We start from the raw sequence: 23,648 nt of genomic DNA on the forward strand, positions 1-23,648 counted from the left end.
TAATCCGATAATAAAGCAAAAATACGGGGTTACTTTTTAGTTAGTTTTAGCTAAATGTATCTTTATTACTTTTGCATAAAAATCTGTACAAATTATTCGCATAAAATGTGCAGGAAATTCATTCGTCATATGTATGTGTATGCAAGCTGCAAAACCTTTTAGACATGACATCAAAATAATACAATATAGTTTTAAGTATTCTCATCAATAATTGTTTTATATACTTTATTACTGAAAAAAAAACTCTCAATAAATATAAATGTAAATGTTGGTTTGTTAAATCCGGTTATATATAAACGTATTACATGTTACTTTATAATTTTGTGCACTTTCATCTAGATCAAATTCCGTCATCCATTACACATTTGGACAAAATTGGACATACATGTACATTAGGGCTATAACCAAAAAAATACCACCACATAGCCGTGTAGAGCATGGAAAACTATTATGAAATACGGCGTCAATTTTTCTCTATCGCGAAAAAAGTTTCCGCACCAAATGCATTGAAGTTCAGTACTGCATTTTTTAATTTTAGCTGTTATGACAACATATTTGCTTTTAATTAAAATTTTTATTTTTTTGTAATCTAATTTAAAATCATTATCAAAGCGTTCTGGACCAATTTGTTTTCAAATCGCGGGATTTCGGAGCATTTTAGGAATTTTTGACACTATTGCAATTTTTGCTTTTTCTTTATAAACTCGTGAGTTTTATGTTTATATTTTTTGTACCTACCGGACAAAAGAATATGGGGTTATTTGCAACGAAGTCGCGAAAGTTACAGGCTGTTTTTGTTGACTTTGCCTGTAAGAATCGTATATGTTTTTTACAAAAATACAACACCAGTACCACGTGGGGAATTTTGTTCTAATAATGAAAACGCGTTTCTAAGATTGATTCGGTGAAAAAAGTTTCCGCGCCGACTGTAATTACTAAAACCCTTTTGGTATTTTTTCTACATATAATTTTAAATTTGCTTTGTTTGAATAAATATTTATAGACAAAAATACATTTCTCACAGGCAAAGTCATTAAAAACTGTCTGTAACTTTCGCGAATTTGTTGCAAATGACACCATATTCTCTTGTCCAATAGGTACAATAAATATAAACATAAAATTCGCGAGTTTATTAAGAAAAAACAAAAATTGCAATAGTGTCAAAAATTCCTAAAATGCTCCGAAATAGCGCGATTTGAGAACAAATTGGTCCAGAACGCTTTGATAATGATTTTAAATTAGATTACAAAAAAATAAAAATTTTAATTAAAAGCAAATATGTTGTCATAACAGCTAAAATTAAAAAATGCATTACTGAACTTCAATGCATTTGGTGCGGAAACTTTTTTCGCGATAGAGAAAAATTGACGCCGTATTTCATAATAGTTTTCCATGCTCTACACGGCTATGTGGTGGTATTTTTGATATTTGCAAAAAAGTGCAAAAAGTTATAACCCTAATGTACATAGCGTGATTAGTTCATAAAATACATAAATCCGCACGAACATAGCTATATCCAAATCTGAACAGATTTTGATATAATTGGGAAAATTTTTTCTAGACCCTATTCCGTAATACATTTAAAATTTCATTAAAATTGTACGTACATACATGACGTGATTGGTGCACCAAATAACTAAGATCGAGCGAAAACATATTTGGGAGCTATATCCAAACTTGAACCGATTCTTACCAAAATAAATAGCGTTCGCCCTTTTGCCAAAAAAAAAAACTAAATTCCCAATTTTTATTTGAATCGGACAACAAATGTGATCTGTACTTTGATTACAAAAATACATGGACAGACGCACATATATAAATCAACTCAGAATGTGATGCTATGTAGATCGTCAAAAGTTTTCCTCCGCATGTTATATATGTACATACAAATGCACGAAGGCATAATTCCGCTTACCGCACCGTGGTGTATGGTATAAATACTATTTAAATAAGTACAAATAACAATTATGAAGCCTACAGCCATACTTTAAGCAATGTTGTTAAACTACAATTGTAGTAGTATTTTCATCTCCCACAGACAAGATATAACTAAATTTTTGTCGGTTAAAAATAATATTTCATTATAAAGTAATTGATAAAAAGAAAACAAATAAATAAGTAAAATAAAAAATCATTAATGAATGCCGAATGTAAACAAATTTTGTACAAAACTATGCTGAAATATTTTACCGCGCTTCTTTGCAGTAATGAAGTCAGAATGGTGTCGATTTAAATAACAGTTTGTTAAGATTTAGTTCATGAATTAATTCTAGAAATGTCAATAACAAAATGATAACATTAACCAGTCTTGACCGACATATGTATTTGAACATTCTCATACCTGGCATTCATTCTCACAGCGGCTAACATACATATATGTAAATATCTTGTTCTCCCAAATGTTGGATTAAAGTGCGCTATTTCAATTATTGAAATATTATAACATATAAATATCTTGTTCTCCCAAATGATGGATTAAAGTGCGCTATTTCAATTATTGACACCAGAACATGAATGCGATATCCCTAAGAAAAAATTAAATTATAGGTGATTTGATATGAGGCATACAAAAGCTTATTACAATAAATCCAGTTCATCATTATATAATTAAATCATCTACCAACGTATAAAGAAGGTATATTTATATTTATACCCTACACTACAATGTGGAAAGGGTATTATAAGTTTGTTTTGGTAAAAATTCATGTAACACCGCGAAATATTCGTCGGAGACCCCCAATGTGGTATACCAATCTTCATATCTCGACGAGATAAAGCGATTTTGAGAGGTGTGTCCGTCCGTCCATTATAAATTGTAAACACGCTCCAGGCCGCAATTATGCACCGATCGTCACGGGTTCAGGCCAGAATAGATCCCTATTCTCATTGGTGATGATCGAGAAATATTTAGCGGGTGAAATGGACCAAAAACATAATATTTATTCAATTTTCTAGCGGCTCTGTAGGTTGCAATAATAGTCCGATCAACGCTAAATTTTATATAAGGTAAGAGTATATGACAGAGAAGAAGCTTGCAATTTGAGATGGCGATCAGATAATATTTAGAGGGTTAAATGGACCACAACTTTTGTGTGAAAATTTTGAAAATTTTTAATATACCACTTATATCTTTATTCCTGGAATATACATTCCGGACAAGTAAACTACCCTTGGAAATGGAACGCTTGACCTTTCAATTGATGCCAGTTGTGTTGGTGTGCATGATCAGATAACAGAGTTACATCCCAATATTTTCAGTTATTCGTATATAGTGTAATCATAAACTCGTTAGAGGTTGCAATTTTACCCCAATAGTCACGAAATTTTTCACCGGGTAAGAGTTTAGGTCAAAGAAGATGCCTACAATTTTGAATGATAATCTGATATTATTTAGCGGGTGAAATGGACCATTACTTTTGTATGAAAAATATACAAATTTTATTTTTGGTCAATATTTTAATTCTTTGAGGACATATATCGGCAAAGTAGCCTACATATGGAAAAAACGACTGACCTTTCCCCTGATGTAATTTGCAATAAAGTGTTTGCTAGATAACGGTCCTACTGCTTAATATATAATGGGTTCTGTGTAGAGAGTCACATTTTCCTCCCATGCTATAAATTGTCTCTATCATTCCCAGTTTTTACATCATTGGATTTTTATACCCTACACCGCAATGTGGAAATTTGGAGTTTCACAGTTCACAATTTTTATACCCTACATCACTATGTGGAAAGGGTATTATAATTTTGTTTTGGGAAAAATTCATGTAACACCGCGAAATTCGGTCGTAGACCCCCAATGTGGTATACCAATCTTCATATCTCGACGAGATAAACCGATTTTGAGATGTGTGTCCGTCCGTCCGTCTGTCCATTATAATTTGTAATCAAACTCCAGGCCGCAATTATGGACCGATCGTCACGAAATTTTGCATGGAGGTCGGGTATAGACACCTATTGTTATTGGTGATGATCGTGAAATATTTAGCGACTGAAATGGACCAAATACATAATTTTTATCCGATTTTGTAGCCGCTCTGTAGGTCGCAAAAATGGTCCGATCGCCTCGAAAGAAGCTTGCAATTTGAAATAGTGATCAGATAATATTTAGCGGGTTAAATGGACCACACCTTTTGTGTGGAAATTGTGAAAATTTTTAATATACATCTTATATATGTATTCCTGGAAGATACACTCCGCCCACGTAAATAAAATTAGGAAGGCGATTTCTTGACCTTTCCATTGATGCCAATTATGTTGATTTATTTTGATATTGTCTTCCTCTGCATGAATGGATTTCGACTTACAACAACCTTGTGCAAAAAATGAAAGCCATACATTTAAGGAGATTACGCAAGCTACAACCAAACAGATAATTTGCAGAATTTACATAACGAACAATGTTAATAAAAGTGACGTTTAACATTCGAAAACTCATTAAGTTGCAGTTGGTGAATAGTACTAAAATGTGTTCTTCCACAAAGCTCTTAATTTTGCATAAGTTTGGCCGCAGGCTGGGTTGGCGTGATCAGTCCAACTTAGCGAACTGTTAAAACGACTCCAAGATTCATTGGCTTATTAACATAAATTTGTTAATCGTTAATATGAATAGGAGGGGTCTGGACTCGAAAATATTTCTTTTTGTGGTTTATAATGCACTTTTATTTCTTATGATTTAATATCAAGCCGTTTGCCATTGCCCATTTATACAAGCGTGTGGGATTAGAGTTGAGTGTATCGATAGAATCATTGATGTTATTAACGCGCCCGCTCAAGGAAATTTGTACGTGATGATTTGGCTATAGCTTAACTGTTGGGGGAGATCGTTTGAGTAGAGTGAAAAAAGTAATATACCAATAATTGAACCCTGTCCCATATGCACAGATTATATCCTGTTATTGAGATACGACGCACAGTGTCACGACCGTGGCCAAAAATGGTAAAAACTAAATACTTCGTTGAACAAATTTATTGATGGGGAGTGATAGAAAACATGTTAATTAAGAAGTATCTGAATTTTGGTACTGATACGTGAAGTAGTTTTTGCTATATGAGGATTGAAATCCGACAATTTTAGTTAATACGTATTTTTGTGATTTTTTCTTCTAAAATTAATAAATTATATAATGCGTTAATATTTAAAAGTAATGGTCGCTGCAAAAGTGGTTCCTAAGTTCTCTTGGGATGTAATAAACTTGGCTACACTTTTGTTTGCATATAAATATTAATCATATGGTGTTTACATTTACCCAAACATGTATTACTAAGTTTATTAATTTTCTGAAGCAAATTTTAAATTGAGTGGAGTGGGAAAAAAAATTGTATAAAAGTGTATATAGATATTTTTTGCTGTATGAGTAGTAAAAAGTGAGTACTTCAAATATATAAAGGTCCCACCTGCAGAGGTTTGCAGACGAATGTGTCATTTCTCTTTTTCAGCGACCACCTCACTGAGAGGATATCCCCCTTTTTTAACAAATCGTTTTGCGGTGTTGGCTATAGCGCGAAAACGAATGAACCGATCATCATATATTTGTGTGGGCTTATTACGTACTCAATAATGTTGCTTTAAAACGAGAGAATTTTAAAAATATCAATTTTTTAAAAAAAATTGAGAACAGCGAAAATCAAAATTCGATTTTTTACAAAAAAATTTACGCTTTTTGACCACTAATCGATTAAAAAAAAATTTAAATGAAATTTCGCATATAAACAGACAAGAGTTTGATATATTCAATATGCTCACACACAATATAAGACTAAACACCAAATTTCAGTCATATCGGGTGGATATTGAGGCCACAACACTCAAAATACCGAAAATGAGGAGGCACGGTTCTATGAGGGCTATAGGAAGACGAGGACCTATACCGACATATTTCTGGTGGAAGGTTATAAGTCCCCCAACGGAGACTTAATACCAATTTTCAGCCATTTCGGTGTGATAATCAGGCTAAAACCTCCAAAATACCGAAAATCGGGAGGTACCGTCCTATGGGGGCTATATGAAGGCGTGGACCTATGCAGGCAAATTTAAAGGTGAAAATATAATACCCCCTACGAAGACTAAATACCAAATTTCAGCAATTTCGGTGTAATAATGAGGCTAAAATCTTCAAAATACCGATAATCGGGAGGTACCGTTGTATGGGGGCTATATCAAAACATGGACCTAAGCCCACAATTCTCTGTTGGAATGTGTGATACCTCTGCCGAAGATTAACCACAAAATTTGAATACTTTCGGTTGGTCATTGTGTCTAAAACATTCAAAATACCGAAAATCGGGAGGTACGGTTCTATGCGGGCTATATCAAAACGTGGACCCACCAACCCAATTTTTTGTCCTGAAGATTGTAAGTCAATAATAGGTACGTGTACCAAAATTGATGCACCTACGACAATTCCTTCTATTTTTGGCCACAGTTAATATGAACTCGCGACATTGTGCGACGTAATAAAGTTAGTAGCAGGTGATGAGAAATTAAAAAATGTCTTAGTTTGATGTTGATGATCCACTGAATCGAACGGTTTAGAATGGTCTAAGAGCACAAGAAACTCGACATTACTGTTATCAATGATTCTGTTACTTCAGCTAGAGCCGTGATGCAACTGTGGTTGCTACGAAAACCTGATTGTCTATTAGACAGCAACGATTCCTGACATTTGCATATGTATTATTTTCTCAGAGACTTTTGAGAGGTAACAAAGTATGGAGATGTGCCGAAAATCCGAGTTCGATTTAGGTAACGGAATAATCTTGGCGTGCTTACATATGGTAGGGTAAATGTTAAAAGTCTGAATTGTATTGAAGAAATAAGTAAAGTATTATCCTTATGAATTTTTGGTCGATACCATTAAGACCGATAGCATTCGATTCAACCCCGGAAAGACTATTACAAACCTCGTCCAGTGAGACACATCGGAAATCGAAAGAGTCCATATTGCCAGCTGCCTCATTAATAAGGTCGTAGAAAGTATTATCTATTTGCATAGGTGGTATGTATTCCTTCCATGTGAATTTAGAGCCTAGTCCACGATTACATTTATTAGAATACATAGTAATCTGTTTTGGTAGCATTAATATATTTTTTCACTTTCTTTCTTACTGTACGATATTCCTCATGGAGTATTAGATGTTGTTCTCTTATTTTTGATAGGAATACTTTCATTATAAATACGAACAATATTACTTGTAGGAAATCTAGCCCTTGGTCTACTGCAAAGGAATTTATTATATAATGCCGTGTAATTAAGATTTTTATAGTCAAGATAAGTGTATGCGAAAGTCTCCGATTCCTCATGAATGGTAAAATTGTAAGCGAGATAAATCAAGTCAGATAAATCAGTCATGATCGTAATGTTGAACGCTGCTAAGATTCGGGGAATAGTGTGTGGGATATATGTTATTGACATTGATAAAGTTAAGTGTAAGCATTTTGTCTATTAAGAATGAATCGACAAGAACATTTGAGTTAAAGTCTCCTATTTAAACTACATCATTGTAGCACAAAGTTAAAGTTTCCAGAACAGTTACAGGTGGTTGCACATCAATTGCATTGTTTGATCGATATATACAACCAATAAGACTAAGAGATAGTTTCAATGAAGACATAATCAATATATATTTATTTATTTATTTCATCTACCGAGCTATGCTCTCACAGATTACATCGGATTGGACTTAAAAACTAGAATTTTATTAATTTGGCAACCATTAGATATATACGTATAGAGTTAAGGTTCATTTTCAAGCAAGGATCTAACTAATCTCTTCAAAACATGACGTTCTATGTGGTAATCTATATGGTTTGCAAGGGAGTTAAATAAACAAAGACATCGCGTTAACGGCTTATTCTTCGATCAGTTCTATGAAAAGATATATTAAATAATTGATGTTCTCTTAAAAAATCGATTTGGAACGTGCAAGGGTAAAAAAGACAAAAGCTCCGAGCAATCAATGTTTTAATCAAATAGATCTTTTATAAGAACAATAACTTGCAGCTTCCTCCTCTGATATAGTTGCTGAATACCAATATAATAGTGTGCGATACCTCAATTTTGCATCATTAGCTGCTAAGAATGATTGGTTGGTTGTATTTCAAAATTATTGGCAATACGCCATTCGAAGTTTGACGGACATGATATAAAATAATCTTTCGTTCCACAAAGCCAACACAATTTTAAAAAATGTTTTCATATTTTCCTGATACATTGCCATGTTCGCAAGAAGCAAACATTTTGAATCGATTATATACCATTCAATTTCCTTTGTATTTGATCCAAAACACTTAATTGCAAAATATAATGGACGTTTACGATTGTATGTGGCTTATAGTAGATTTTCACGAAATTGTTTTACATTCGCATTTTACATCTATTGCAAAATCTATATGAAAATTTCGCCAGCTCATAGTTGAGACTTAGAACGATTCCTACGAAATTATTTGAAAATCGACTCAGATTTCTTTCCATATTCATTCTATGAAATAAACTTTAGCCTGATTTTATGTTGTTTACATAAAATATTTTAATCCCATAATTGGATGTAAAACAATAAATCTGATTAGAACAAGTAAGATTGAAAGATGCAAAAACACAAGCTCTAAATTGTTAGATGGGGTAATCCCGACGTAGCGAATTATATTATATATCGACTAGCTGAACCGCGTTGCTGGCCCGTTGTCTGTGTTTAGTATTTAGATTACCTTAGTAATCCAGCTACATATTTATCTATCTATTGTTGAAACGGCGCAATAATAAGTTTTTGTTGCTGTATTGTTTGTAACATAGTAAGTAGGCAATGTGTATTATTGTTTTGGTTTCTGTTCATGTTGGCAAAATATTGTTTTGATTTAGAGTCTCTAGAATTGTCTGTTAACATTAAATAAATAATCAATCGGAAGTTTTCAAATCGAATTAATTATAATTATGAACTCTTCTTGAAATTTTATAAAATAAATCGATGTTTGGTATCTCCAAATTTATGGTTATTCCGTTTGTAACACATTGAAATATTCGGGGACACCCTAAAAAGTATATATTCTTGATCGGCATAAAAATAGATCGATGTAACGATATCCGTCCATCTGTAGAAATCAAGATGCAGCTCGCAAAATTTAACATAGTGTTTTACAATTTGGTACAGAAGTTGATATTACTCGTAGGTAGATATTTGGTTTTGATATAGCCCCCATAGAACTGTACGACCGAATTTTCGATATTCAAGGCTTTAGCATTATCCTACCGCAATGGCTTATTTAGTATACGTTGTGGGTATAAAACAATCCCGCATTGAATGGTGGGTACAGCTCCAGGCTTTTTTATATAGTCATCCAGTGTATTTTCAAGGATTTTATCCGCATTATTCAACCGAAATGGTTATAACTTGGTATTTGGAGACATAGACCATTTTTGCAGATAATTATTGGTATAGGTCCACGTTCTGTTTCATCTACCATATTACTCAACAGAAATTGCTATATTTGGTATTCAGTCTCCCTTCGTGTTACAAAATATTTCGTCAGAGAATTGTCGATATACGTCTACGTTTTGATATTTACTTCCACACACCACATTATCCAATATTATGTATTGTGAAGGGTATAAAAAGTTCGGCTGGGCCAAACTTCACGCCGTTTTTACTTGTTGTAAACTAAGTGCTGTTTCGTTGAACATGATATTATTTCACACTCCTAAACATAAAAACCGAAACTATAGTTAGTCATTGAGGATTTTAAATTTATCAATATACTTTATTAGTAAGCTTTCGTTTCTCTAAATGGTTATGATTATTTCTATATTTCATTAATTTGGCCGGTTTTAGCAATTGAATGTATTATTATACGCCAATTACGTATGATGTCTGTATTTCCTGCTAATAAAAATACTTCCATATCGTTATACACTCTAAGTTTAACCCCCCTGCTTTTGTAAAAAAAAATATCCTTTTACTCGCCTTAGCGTAAATGTAGAGCGTTGATTTTTAAATGAGGAATTCTTAACTATTGTATATTGCAATAATTCGTACCTCGAGATTCGATAGTGAATCTCGATAACTCGAATAAGTTGTCGGTCCCTTGAATCCATTTCTTTCCCATTTTAACCCCGCTAAATTGAAAACCTCATAATTCGTATAAAATGATCGGTCCCTTAGATTGCGAATTATCGAGATTCTAACGTACTAGAAAAAACCATAAAATATCAATGGAATTTGTTGAACAATCCATTCAAAATAATAATAAAATGTCTGTCCCGGAACCTGCAAAAATCTAAAAGTTTTACTACGATGACAATGTTTGCTTTATGATATCGAAAAAATAGTTAACGTTGGTAGATTTTTGCAGTTCTGGAACAAATCAAAAGTACATGCTTTCGTTCCTTTTCAGCAGTATCTAACCACTTTTTGAATAATCTTAAATCTTAGTGTCAAACCCCTTGATATAGTATTGATATAATAAAGAAAAACGGGCGTTTGACTAGTCTTATTAGTTACTAGCAAGTGCATAATATAGTCTCATCCGTTGCTATTTACAACTGGTTCTATCAAAATAAAATCGGTAACGGTTTATGTTAACGTAAAGGTCGTTAAAGATCAAAATAGCACAGAACTTTAAACATATATGATCTTAAAAAAAATAGAATATGTTATATATATACAGTGGCTCCAAGCGAAAGTCGTACACCTAATGAAATTTTTTTAATTAACTTATATCTCCGACACAACAAGGAATATGAAGAAAGTGTTTACGCAGCCTTTTAGTGCATTTAGTCGACAATTTAGAATCACGATAAAATAAAATAATCAACCCGTTTATATTGTTGAAAAATTAAATTAGCTAAAATACTAAGAATTTTAGCACCAAGCGAAAGTCGTACAGCAATTAAAAAGACAAAGTATTTGTTAATGTAATTAATTCTAGTACGAAATGCTGTCTTTTGTTAAATCCTACGATCGATTTAGTGTAACATCTGTGCTTCTTTACAATTGAGAGGGTCAATTCTGGAAACTTGTATCAGGTTAAATGGGAAAGAAGCGTAAAAATGAAACAAAAATTATTTTTATGAAACAACATGAGAAAATGATTTATTCAACTTTACAAAAACAATTTTTTTAGATTCAGCAGATCTCGAAAATTAAAACTGCAAAGCTATTCAATACCTTGATGTCTACTAATAGTTTAATATACGAAGTGCAAAATGAGTTGATTTTTAGTGTCCCGACACTCTAATCGATTGAGAAAAATATTTGGAAGCTTATTTTTCCAATGTGCAGTCAAATTTTTACAACATAAATACCTTGTCAATTGGTGATAAAAAATGCGTAAAAAAGCTATACACAAATTTATCCAAGAGCGATGTTTAGAATATCAAAACAATAGCGATGAATGCATTAATTTTCTTAAAAGAGTGTAATTTTCATAGATCCAACAAGTTCTGTGCAAAACCTGACATTACATTGTGAAAAATCCCACAAATTGCTTCATGTCTAATACACGAATAATAGAACATAACGCATCAGTGTATTTGTGTGTGGGGCTTATCTTTCAGATTTGAATCTTTGTTTTATAAGTTTTTTAAGTCATTGGAAATCAAACTGTGAGATTTTATAATTAAAATGAATCCCACTACCTGGCGAATAATGTATTGGGCAAGGTAAGCGTTGTTGTTGTTGTTGTAGCAACGCATATATGTTCGTTCGTGTATTATTTCAGTTATCAAGTTCCTCTGTATCCAGACTCAAGAATTCTGCAAACTGGACTGGTTGCGTCCATAAAGAATGAGGAGACAGGTGAGTGGGGTTAGCTGGGCAGTTGAATAAATGCAGAGTATCGTGTGGTCCCAATCCACATGCTGGGCATATGTTGGGTATCGTGGCGTCAATTCTGGCCCAATACGAATTGAGGCGGCTGCATCGTCCGGATCTTAACTGAGCTAAAACCACTCGTGTTTGCCTTGGCAGCTGTCGTTCTTCTGCTGCGATGGATGGGGGATGGTTTCCAAGTACGGCATTCACACTGTATCTTCGTACTGCTTGCGCAACCATGATTCAAGCCTGCCTGATAGGCTCGTTGATCTAGCGGTTCTCTTTTATACCTTTGGACCTCTCTCTCTAGATCATGAAGGTCTCTCCTGACGTGCCTGGGTGGGGGGCGCCTGTCCATTAAATCGTGACAGGGATGCTCACTGCGGTAACACCCAAGCAGGTACTGCATCGACAACATCTTATTGTGCTGACGCACCGGTAAAACCTTCGCCTCCTCATGAAGATGGTCCACTGGTGTCATGAGGAGGCACCCTGTTGCAGTCCTCAGGGCGGCATTCTGGCAGGTTTTAATCTTCTTCCACTGCGATGCGCTAACCTTTGCGGACCACGCTGGCGCCGCATAGCTTACCACAGACCGGCCTATTGCATTGTAGGTGGTCAACAAGGTTTCTTTATCAGCACCCCAAGTGCTGCCGGCCAGCGACTTGAGAACCTTGTTCCTACTTCTGATCTTATTGCAAATAGCTGTGGCATGCGCGGACGACTTGAACATGCTATCGAACGTTACACCCAGTATTTTAGGGTAGTTAGTGGTCGGAATCAGTGCACCATCGACCAATATGTTCAGTGGGAGCCTCATCTCAGCCGTCCATGTGATGAACAGCGTGGCTGTGGATTTAGCGGCGGATATTTTCATATTCCTCAGATGGAAGAACTGCACTAGGTCAGCTATGTAGACATTTAACCTATCACATATGTCATCGACTATAGGACCCGACGCCAAGATCGTACAATCATCCGCATACATTACGATCTCTATGCCGTCTGGAGGGTGTGGAATTTCAGAAAGGTAGAGGTTAAACAGTTCCGGAGATATCACCCCTCCTTGGGGAACTCCCTGTTTCACTCCACGGGTTTTGGACTTCTTGTTTCTGAATTCTACCAACGACTGGCGTCCACGCATATAGTTGATTACCCAACGTTTCAAACATGGCTGGAGATTAGTTTTCTCTATATCCTCGAACAGCTTGGCATGGTTGACGGTATCGAAGGCCTTCGATACGTCAAGAGCCACCATGACTGTTCGGTCGCACGGCCTTTTCTGGTTCAGTCCTCTACTGATATGTGTGGATATGGCGTCTAATGCTGTTGTAGTACTATGCATTTTCCGAAATCCATGTTGATGTTGGGCAACTGGAAAACACCTTCTCATCGTGGGGAGGAGTAGCGCCTCTGGGATCTTTGCTACTGGCGACAGGAGTGAAATCGGCCTGTACGATTCACCTCTGCTGGCATCCTTGCCAGGCTTCAGTAGCGGGACCACCCTGCCAACTTTCCAGGCATCCGGTACAACATGGGTGGCTAACGATAGGTTGAGAACACTTGTTAAATACTCAACTCCAGGTTCATCCAGCTGCTTAAGCATTACCACCGATATTCGGTGCGGGCCCAACGCTTTGCATGATTTAGCGTTTCGGATGGCATCTGCAACATCGCTCATCGTAAATTGTGGTGGTACCTCCTCGGCTGGAAGAGTTCTTCTTATACGGCGTAGCACACTTCTCTTCGCCCTATCACTCTCGGGGTGCTCTATGAACTGCCGGTTAAAATAACACGCGCACCTCTTTGGGTCAGTTACTGTCACGCCGTTGAAAGTAACAGCCGTTCTGTCATCCTTCTTTTCCGGACTCGAGAGTGATTTAACCGTTGCCCACAATTTACTTATTCCTGCACCAATGTTGCACTGCTTCAGATGGTCTAGCCACTTTTTCCGCTTATGTTCGTCCACTAGCCTGTTGACTTCAAGAGTAAGTTCTCTAACTCTTGGGTCTTCGGGGTTCGTACGACGAAGCTCATCACGTTCATTTGCTAGTTCCAAGGTAAGCGTTGTTCTTTCTGCCAAAACTCTGAGTTCAAGCATAAAAGCTTATTATTTGCGAACACTGGTATTATATAATAATTGGTCCAAGCTTGAACAATAAATCGTATATAGTGGTTCTATAATTGAAAATGTCTCCAGACGACATATACTTCCAGACATCCTTATAGGAGAGATTTTCAAAACAAACAGGGACATATTTTAAACTTCAGCTGTTCAAAACTGGTCAAAAATATTCTAAATCGATTGCAGAATTCAACTGAAACCAGAAATATGCCGAAGGACGATTTATATTAATAAATATTTTGTCTTTATAATTGCTGTACGACTTTCGCTTGGTGCTAAGTGTTTCTAAATTATCGACTAAATACACTATAAAGCTGCGTATATACTTTCTTCATATCCCTTTTTGTATCGGAGATATAATTCAATTAAAAAAATTACACCTAATGAAATTTCGCTTGGAGCCACTGTATATATATATATATATATATATATATATATATATATATATATAAATTAAATTTTACCATGACGCTTTTGACCTTGACATGGGCAAAAACTTTGCCGGAGAAACCTCAAGTCTTTGGGGCCCAGAACCGCGAATGTGCAATTGATGGGGAAAAACGCCGAGACATATACCATACATACCATATACCATACCTTCAGTTGAATGCTTTGCTGCCCTTTGGTGTTTTTAAATCCTTACCAACGCATTTTAGTGCGAGTGTCTTTCCTGATATAGAAATAATAAAAATCAGAAAATAAATTCAAGCCTTTATTACAATTTAATTCAGTTTAATTGCAGTTTGAAAGTTTTTATTTCAGTATTGGTTTGTTTATACTTTCTGAATATGCCGGCTATTCTTCCAAAGAGGTATGCTAGAGCTAAAAATAAAAGATAAATTTGTGATCAGTAACTAATTATGAGTTATTACAATGTTATCCAGTTAAATGTATACATTATAATTAAAGTGCACATTTCAATTAATTATTTAACATACTTTATGAATATACACGGATATACTCTAGATAATTTTGAGAAAAAAATAGTAAAAATAAAAAAACATTTTTTCACCAACACATTTATAAATTTTCATATGCATATTGACACGTTTCCCGTGGTCTTCTATCACGCTGCTGAACATGGTTACAATTTTCGTGTCGCTCAGTGAAATACATAGCTTCAGTTGAATGCTTTGCTGCCCCTTTGATTTTTAAATCCTTACCAACGCATTTAAGTGCGAGTGTCTTTCCTGATATAGAAATAATTTATATCAGAAAATAAATTCAAGTCTTTATTACAATTTAATCCAGTTTAATTGAAGTTTAAAATTTTTTTCAGTATTGTTATGTTTATACTTTCTGAATATGCCGACTATTCTTCCAAAGAGGTATGCTAGAGCTAAAAATAAAAGATAAATTTGTGATCAGTAAGGGGTAGTTTACACTATATGTAAATGTCATATGACATGAAATTTTCCATCATTATATAGTCGCTAATATGTGCAATATTGGGGATTTTCCTTACGCCATTTACTTTGTGCGTCCACACCATGAAAATTGTAACAAAATTACGTCTCCACATTGCCTGCGTGGGTAGATATGGAATGTTTTTATTTCGTGGCATATGACATTGATAGATAGTGTAAAACACCTCTAACTAATTATGAGTTATTACAATGATATCCAGTTAAATGTATACATTATAATTAAAGTGCACATTTCAATTAATTATTTAACATACTTTATGAATATACACGGATATAAATGTAGTAAGATGGGACAATCCTTCGTTATTTTACTTTAGGGAGTGGCAATGGAATTTAACATTGTGTTGGGTGCCACCGTGGTGCAATGGTATGCACGCCCGCCTTGCACGCAGAAGGTCGGGGGTTTGATTCCTCGGCCAAGCAACATCAAACATTTTTCAACGGTGGCAAAATACCCCTCAGAATTGTTGGCGACATTTCCTGAGTATTTCAGCCTTGAAAAACTTCTCCACAAATGGTGTCTTAAGACACGCCGTTCGGACTCGGCAATAAACAGTAGGTCCCATATCATTGAGCTAAATATGAATCGGGGTGCACTCATTGATATGAGAGAAGTCTCCTTTGTCCCGTATGGGATGTTGTGGAACAATGTTTTTTTTTGTGTTATGTCACGATATGATGCCATAACATAAAGTTATTTTTATAAATTTTATTCCTGTGGACCTGTAAAATTTGGCGTTTACTCTAGATAATTTTGAGAAAAAAATAGTAAAAATAAAAAAAACCTTTTTTCACCAACACATTTATAAATTTTCGTATGCATATTGACACGTTTCCCGTGGTCTTCTATCACGCTGCTGAACATGGTTACAATGTTCGTGTCGCTCAGTGAAATACATAGCTTCAGTTGAATGCTTTGCTGTCCCTTTGATTTTTAAATCCTTACCAACGCATTTAAGTGCGAGCGTCTTTCCTGATATAGAAATAATTTATATCAGAAAATAAATTCAAGTCTTTATTACAATTTAATCCAGTTTAATTGAAGTTTAAATTTTTTTTCAGTATTGTTATGTTTATACTTTCTGAATATGCCGACTATTCTTCCAAAGAGGTATGCTAGAGCTAAAAATAAAAGATAAATTTGTGATCAGTAAGGGGTAGTTTACACTATATGTAAATGTCATATGACATGAAATTTTCCATCATTATATAGTCGCTAATATGTGCAATATTGGGGATTTTCCTTATGCCATTTACTTTGTGCGTCCACACCATGAAAATTGAAACAAAATTACGTCTCCACATTGCCTGCGCGGGTAGATATGGAATGTTTTTATTTCGTGTCATATGACATTGATAGATAGTGTAAACTACCTCTAACTAATTATGAGTTATTACAATGTTATCCAGTTAAATGTATACATTATAATTAAAGTGCACATTTCAATTAATTATTTAACATACTTTATGAATGTACACAGACATAAATGTAGTAACATGGGACAATTCTTCGTTATTTTACTTCAGTGAGTGGCGGTAGAATTTAACATTAGCTTCGTTCCAGTACTTTTTTAATGATAAAAGTGTCAAAAGAGGAAACTGTCGAAAATGAGTTCCACATACACATTTTTCCAAAATGTACGGGAACGGAAAAATGGCAGAAACGTCATAAAAACTGGAACAAATGTCAAAGTCGACGTGTCAGCCAATCCGAGGCCGGTAAACATGTTGCACATTTTTGCTCGCCCAAATTTGTCGTGTAAAAAGTTTCTAAAGAGAAAACTATTCAGCGCCACTTTTTTTCAAAGAGAAGTGAACATTTTGCAACTTTTTTGGTGTACGGGAACGTATTTTGGGCAAAAATGTGCAAAATGTGTTAAATGTGTAAAAACTTTTTAGTTCTGGAACGAAGCTATTATGTTATGTCACGATATGGTGCCATAACATAAAGTTATTTTTATTAGATTTATACGTATTTAAACGATTTAAGCGATCCAATGCGTGTGAAATTCCTCTTGAACTTTCAAACTTGGCATTTACACTGGATAATTTTGAGCAGAAAATATTAAAAACAAAAAAATTTGTTCCCCAACACATTTATAAATTTTCAAATACATATTGAAAAATTTATACATTCCCAGATAGCATTTGGAAGACTGTTTTTTCAAAAATCACATTGAGGAGTCTTTTTAGAGTCCTTTTGGTGATCAAAAACTGATTAAGTCGCTTGTATGATCAGAAAGGGACTCGAAAGTGACTCCCTGTAGTAATTAAAAAGAGTTCAATTTAAAATACAACAAAAAATGTGTAGCTATCACAAATTAGTCATTGAAGTGTTTAAAATGTGACCATTTTTTGTTATTTATTGTCACATTTTGATCATCTGGAAGATTGAAAAATGCTTAATCAAAAAAGGGTCATGCAGGTGTTTGAAAAGTGATTATAATTATGTATCTTCTGATCATATTTTGAACAGTTAGGTGATTAAAAACTGATTGCTTTGTTTTATTTTTATTTGGTTGTAAATAAAAAAATAAAATTCTCATATACACTTTATACAAAACTTTGATATAAATGTAACTTATTAAATGTATATACAAACACAACACATGTTCAGGTTTTGCCAAGTGAAATGAAGAAGCAGTATACTCACCGCCCAACATAAAGGATAATTAAGTCATAGCAAAGCAGAAAAGAAAACAAAGGAAAGGAAAGAAAAAGAGAATAAAGGGAAAATTCTTTTAATTTATTTCGTTTAATAAAAATACTCATAAATGACTCCCTAAAGATTCATAAACGATTATAAAATGACCCAAAAAAGACTCGAAAAAGAGTCCCAAATTATTCATCAAATCACCAATAAATGATTGAAGTGCGAATCGAAAAAGACTTTATATACCATCAGAAAATGGGCAAAAATGACTCGAAACTAATGCAGAGGAAGACTCATTTGTGATTTGCTTAGACGAGTCGCCTGAGGTTATGTTTTCCTACCGACAAAGGAGTCATTTATGATAAGAAAATGATCTTATATTCTAGCTTTTTAATCGTGCAGTCGGATCAAAAAAGACTCGAATTTGATTAAAATTTTCAAAAAATGCTGACTGGGTTATTGCTGAAAAAAGATTTTATTGGTGCTATTGTCTGCTTAAAATTATCTGTGTTGAAAAGCCCCGTTATGTTTAGAACAAATTCGGTTATAATTATATAATTGTTCCACAAACTGATAACATATTCGGTTACACATTCCATATGTCATCAATATTGAATAATATCGTGTTTGGTATATAAAATATACTTAATCCGGCGAATGTAGCTACATTTCTGTAGTTTATTGTTTCTTTAATTTTTAATGGTTTGATATCAAACCAGAAAAAAAATCTAAACGAAATTTGATCATAATGGTTTTGACCTTGGAGATGAAGTTGGTTCCTTAAGTCAAGGGCAATAACATTGCTTTCGACAGTAAATCAAGACGGTCTGGAATATATGAGCCTGACGGACCTCAAGTCTTTGGGACCCATAACCCCTAAAGCGCAATTGATGGGAAAAACGCCGAGACACGTGTCCCGTAGTTTTCTACCACGCTGCGCTGAATAGGGTCACCATTTTTCGTGTCGCTCAGTGAAATACATACCTTCAGTTGAATGCTTTGCTGCCCCTTTGATTTTTTAATCCTTACCAACGCATTTAAGTGCGAGTGTCTTTCCTGATATAGAACTAATTAAAATCAGAAAATAAATTCAAGCCTTTATTACAATTTAATCCAGTTTAATTGCAGTTTGAAAGTTTTTATTTCAGTATTGTTATGTTTATACTTTCTGAATATGCCGACTATATTTCAAATAAGGTATGCTAGAGCTAAAACTAAAAGATAAATTTGTGATCAGTAACTAATTATGAGATATTACAATGTTATCCAGTTAAATGTATATATTATAATTAAAGTGCACATTGCAATTAATTATTTAACATACTTTATGAACGTACACAGACATAAATGTAGTAAGATGGGACAATTCTTCGTAATTTTATTTCAGTGAGTGGCGGTAGAATTTAACATTATGTTATGTAACGATATGGTGCCATAACATAAAGTTATTTTTATAAGATTTATACGTATTTAAACGATTTAAGCGATCCAATGCGTGTTAAATTCCTCTGGAACCTTCAAACACTAGATAATTTTGACCAGAAAATAGTAAAAATAAAAAAAAATTGTCACCAACACATTTATAAATTTTCAAATACATATTGAAAAATTTATAAATTTATTGCTAAAAGAAGATTTTATTGGTGCTATGGTCTGCTTAAAATGATCTGTGTTGAAAAGCCCCGCTATGTTTAGAACAAATTCGGTTACACATTCCCTATGTCATCAATATTTTATAATATCGTTATTTAATGTCAGACAATGGATGCTCGAGGATTGTACCAGACCTTATTGCAAGGTAACTCGAAGGCTTCTGCATGTAATTTGTCCCTTGGAATGTTGTGAAAATTATAACATTTATGAGAAAATTCAGGAATTCAAGAAAAACTTCATGGCGCTGTTGGATCCCAAAATTATTAGTCCCGCTGTATTTTCTGGGGTTTCATAAACTACTAGACTCAAAAACTCAAAGAAATCTGCAAGGGTCCGCCTTAACGAGCTATACGCGAAGTCTGACATTAAAAGGCAATTAATCCACAAATATTTTGTGGATTAATTTTGTCTAAAATAACCTTAAAACCTGAGATTTATAGGGTGTATGTAGACTTTTTTGGTTGACTGTATGAGCCCGACAGACCTCAAGTCTTTGGGACCCATAACCCCTAAAGTGCAATTGATGGGAAAAACGCCGAGACACGTGTCCCGTGGGTTTCTATCACGCTGCGGTGTCTGAATAGGGTCACAATTTTTCGTGTCGCTTAGTGAAATACATACCTTCAGTTCAATGCTTTTCTGTCCCTTTGATGTTTTTTAAATCCTTAAGTGCAAGTGTCTTTCCTGATATTAAAATCAGAGAATAAATTCAAGCCTTTAATGCAGTTTAATTGCAGTTTGAAAGTTTTTATTTCAGTATTGTTATGTTTATACTTTCTATTCGGCTATGCTAGAGCTAAAAATAAAAGATAAATTTGTGATCAGTAACTAATTCTAAGTTATTACAATGTTATCCAGTTAAATGTATACCATATAATTAAAGTGTACATTGCAATTAATTATCTAACATACTTTATGAATGTACACAGACATAAATGTAGTAAGATGGGACAATTCTTCTTATTTTACTTCAGTGAGTGGCGCTGGAATTTAACATTATGTTATGTCACCATAACATAAAGTTATTTTTATAAGTTTTATGCGCATTTAAACGATTTAAACGATCCAATGCGTTTGAAATTCCTCTGGACCTATCAAACTTGGCGTTTACACTAGGCAGTATAGTACATACCTGCAGTTTAATTGTTTTGCTGTCCATTTTATGTTTTTTAAATCCTTGACAACGCCTTTATGTGCGAGTGATATAGAAATAATCCAGTTTAGGTGCAGTTTAAAAGTTTTTTTTTTAGTTTTGTTAATATGTCGGCTAATCCTCCAAAGATGAATCTGAAAACTTCAAAATAAAAATAAATAAATTTGTGGTCGGTACATAATTATGAGTTATTACAATGTTATCCAGTTATTATGTTTCAATAAGTGGCGTTGAAATTAAACATATTCTTATGTCTCGATATGGTGACTTAATTGGTTTGTTCCTTTATGTTGTAAAGTAAAGGAACACTTTTCGAGTATAAAGTGGCAAAACTTGAAGATTCTTGCACGTAAAGGAACAGAGCTATTATTATATTATTTTTACATGTTTTATACTTAATTGACGAATTAAACATTTTGAAAAATATTAAATTTAAGTGTCACAGCCCTTGATATTGTTTTATTTTTTATATTTATAATAACTTTCCTGAATAATAAAGATAAGCGCCGTTAAATGGCAAATACACATTACATCATCGCGAGTTGCAACATTTCGTTTTATAGAGTGTGCACTGACAAATTAATCGTCATTATAGCCCTGTTCCTTTACGTGCAAGAATCTTCAAGTTTTACCACTTTTTACTCGAAAAGCGTTCCTTTACTTCTGACACCACACAATTGATATGAGAACAGTTCACAACTTTTGGAGACGTTTTTGGCCACTGGGACCTATAAATATCAAATGACATCCAATTTTGCCCGAAAGTTTAGCGTCGTTATGAGGGGGCCACCAAATCGTGGGCATGTGTTCGCCATTATGCTGAAGAAGTTTTATAACCACTTTGAACCCAAATGACACCTAACTACCTTAAATCAGCCGGTACCAGTTTATAAGACCTCTTCCAAAACCTTGACCTATGCCCACAACTTTGGCGGTGACGTTTGTTGATCACTACGAAGCTTAAATGCTAATTACAGCCAATTTAAACCGAAAATTTATATAAAAACTTAAAATGCCTGAAACCGGACAGTACCGGTATGTAGATCTATGTCCACAATTTTTAATGGAGAAGTTTGTTCAAAACCATAAATACGAAATTACAGCTAATTCGATCTGGTCTCAAAATGTAGCTAAAAACATAAAAATACCCGTTATTTAAGGCTATTCCGAAAAATGAACACATGTTGGCAGTTTTTGGTAGATAATTTTTTTGAACCCTAGGAACGCTAAATGCTAAGTTATAGGCAATTCCTATCTCAATTTTTGTGATTACCACAGATGGACATGCATAAATCGACTAAGAATTTTACCCTGATCAAAAAAAATATATATACTTTATAGGGTCGCAAATGATTATTTTGAAGCGCTTTAAACGGAAAAACAAACTTAGTTTACCTTCCATATTGTGGCGGAGGGTATATATTATTAAAAACGACGTTTTTAAATTTAGCATTATTTTTTGGCATTTTAATATTTATTTTAGCATTTTTTAGCATAATTTCAAAGCAGATTTAGCTGCAACACTTTTTTAGATCTGGTCACACTGATTGAGTTGCAATTGTTGACAGACTGAAGTTTTGTTTGGTACTGTGGCAGCTGTGTCATATTACCTGTGAATTGACTGTGTGAATATGCTGACGATGCTTTTTCCCATTGTCATATTTTAATTCGGTAACTTACACTAAAATAAAAAAAAATGCGGATGGAGTTTTCCTCGTCCTATACTTCGTTTTTGGAAAATCCACATGAATATAAAAGAGGATAACAAATGAACCTATCAAAATGAAGAATATAGTCTCACCCGTTGTCATTTGCAACTGTTTCTATCAAAATAAAAGCCAGTAATGCGACAATTACGAGCGTTTAACGTTAAGGTCGTTAAAGATCAAAACAGCACAGAACAAAACATCATATTTGAATTATAAATTCTTGTGTAGCCACTGGAGAATAAACGAAATTGATTCTCTTGAAAATAATGAATGTGTATGCCAATTATTACCTTTTCCGTTTAATTGTAGAATGTATTTATACGAATTGTTTTTCGTAAATTCTATAAAATCAGACTGAATGGTATGTTGTGAAACTATCAAAATGTTTGTGTTTCAAAACCTACACAATAACAAAATGTGTTTGTATGTGTGTGAGCAGGCCTATTCCTAAGTTTATTTTCAATTATATATCTGCTTACAGTGACTTCAAAAAAACTGTCCATAATTCTGATAAATTCAAATTTTAAAATCATTTTGTGCGTGAGGTTTTTTCACCGTGTTACTATGATTGCAATCTTATGTAGAAACACATCACGCGATGATATGGGGATATTAGACTGTAAAAAAGTCATAACAATAATGTTCATTCTTATAAAGTTCTTCTACCAACTCATTTTTCTTCTGTAATGATGCTATTGGATCTTTATTTACTCTTTGGTAGATAAAAAGGCAATGTTTGAACATAATTTTATCTTTTTCTGTTAAAATTGCTGCTGTTATTTATGTTATATCTTGTATATCTATTTCTGATTTAATTGATGCCCAAGGATTGTATCCGACCATATTACAAGGCAATTCAAGGCCTTCTGTATGTAATTTCGACAGGAATTCCGCGGAATATATTAACTTCCAGAGAAATCTCAGGAAGAACGCGCATTTATCGAAGCCCAGGGAGGTATGTTACACAAGGACAACTTCAAAACTTTCTAGGATCTCAAGATCTGCAAACTGGCACTAATTTTGTGGTTTTTATAAAGTATAATACCTAAAAAACGCAAAGAAATAAGCAAGACTCCGCTTTAACGAGCTATAAAAGAAGTCTGGCCTTAGACAACGGCAT

At 34.0% G+C, this 23,648-nt stretch overlaps 1 protein-coding gene and 1 long non-coding RNA gene across 49 annotated transcripts in view; both read right to left on the minus strand.

Moving 5' to 3' along the window:
- bt (projectin protein bent) overlaps window positions 1–15,158 on the minus strand; it is a 242,254-nt gene extending 227,096 nt beyond the window's left edge. For 19 of the 48 annotated variants that reach the window (XM_073955433.1, XM_073955392.1, XM_073955411.1 and 16 more), the window contains exons 1-2: window positions 14,531–14,750; window positions 2,342–2,525 (exon numbers count right to left, since the gene is read on the minus strand). The gene's annotated coding sequence lies outside the window, so the exon portion shown is untranslated. Of the gene's footprint in view, window positions 1–2,341; window positions 2,526–14,397; window positions 14,756–14,949 lie in introns of those variants that run through there. The other 29 variants (XM_073955438.1, XM_073955135.1, XM_073955460.1 and 26 more) reach the window with 8 other exon arrangements.
- A 3,949-nt stretch (window positions 15,159–19,107) lies between these two features.
- The window catches only part of LOC141386658 (uncharacterized), a 31,501-nt gene continuing 26,960 nt past the window's right edge, over window positions 19,108–23,648 (minus strand). Inside the window, exons 5-7 of the long non-coding RNA XR_012408422.1 lie at window positions 20,799–20,960; window positions 20,288–20,462; window positions 19,108–19,227 (exon numbers count right to left, since the gene is read on the minus strand). This is a non-coding gene — a long non-coding RNA (uncharacterized lncRNA). The remainder of the gene's footprint in view (window positions 19,228–20,287; window positions 20,463–20,798; window positions 20,961–23,648) is intronic.

This window comes from Musca autumnalis, unplaced genomic scaffold (genome assembly GCF_047663935.1).
Source record: "Musca autumnalis isolate F117 unplaced genomic scaffold, ASM4766393v1 scaffold_1, whole genome shotgun sequence".
In the NCBI taxonomy this organism is placed as follows: domain Eukaryota; kingdom Metazoa; phylum Arthropoda; class Insecta; order Diptera; family Muscidae; genus Musca; species Musca autumnalis.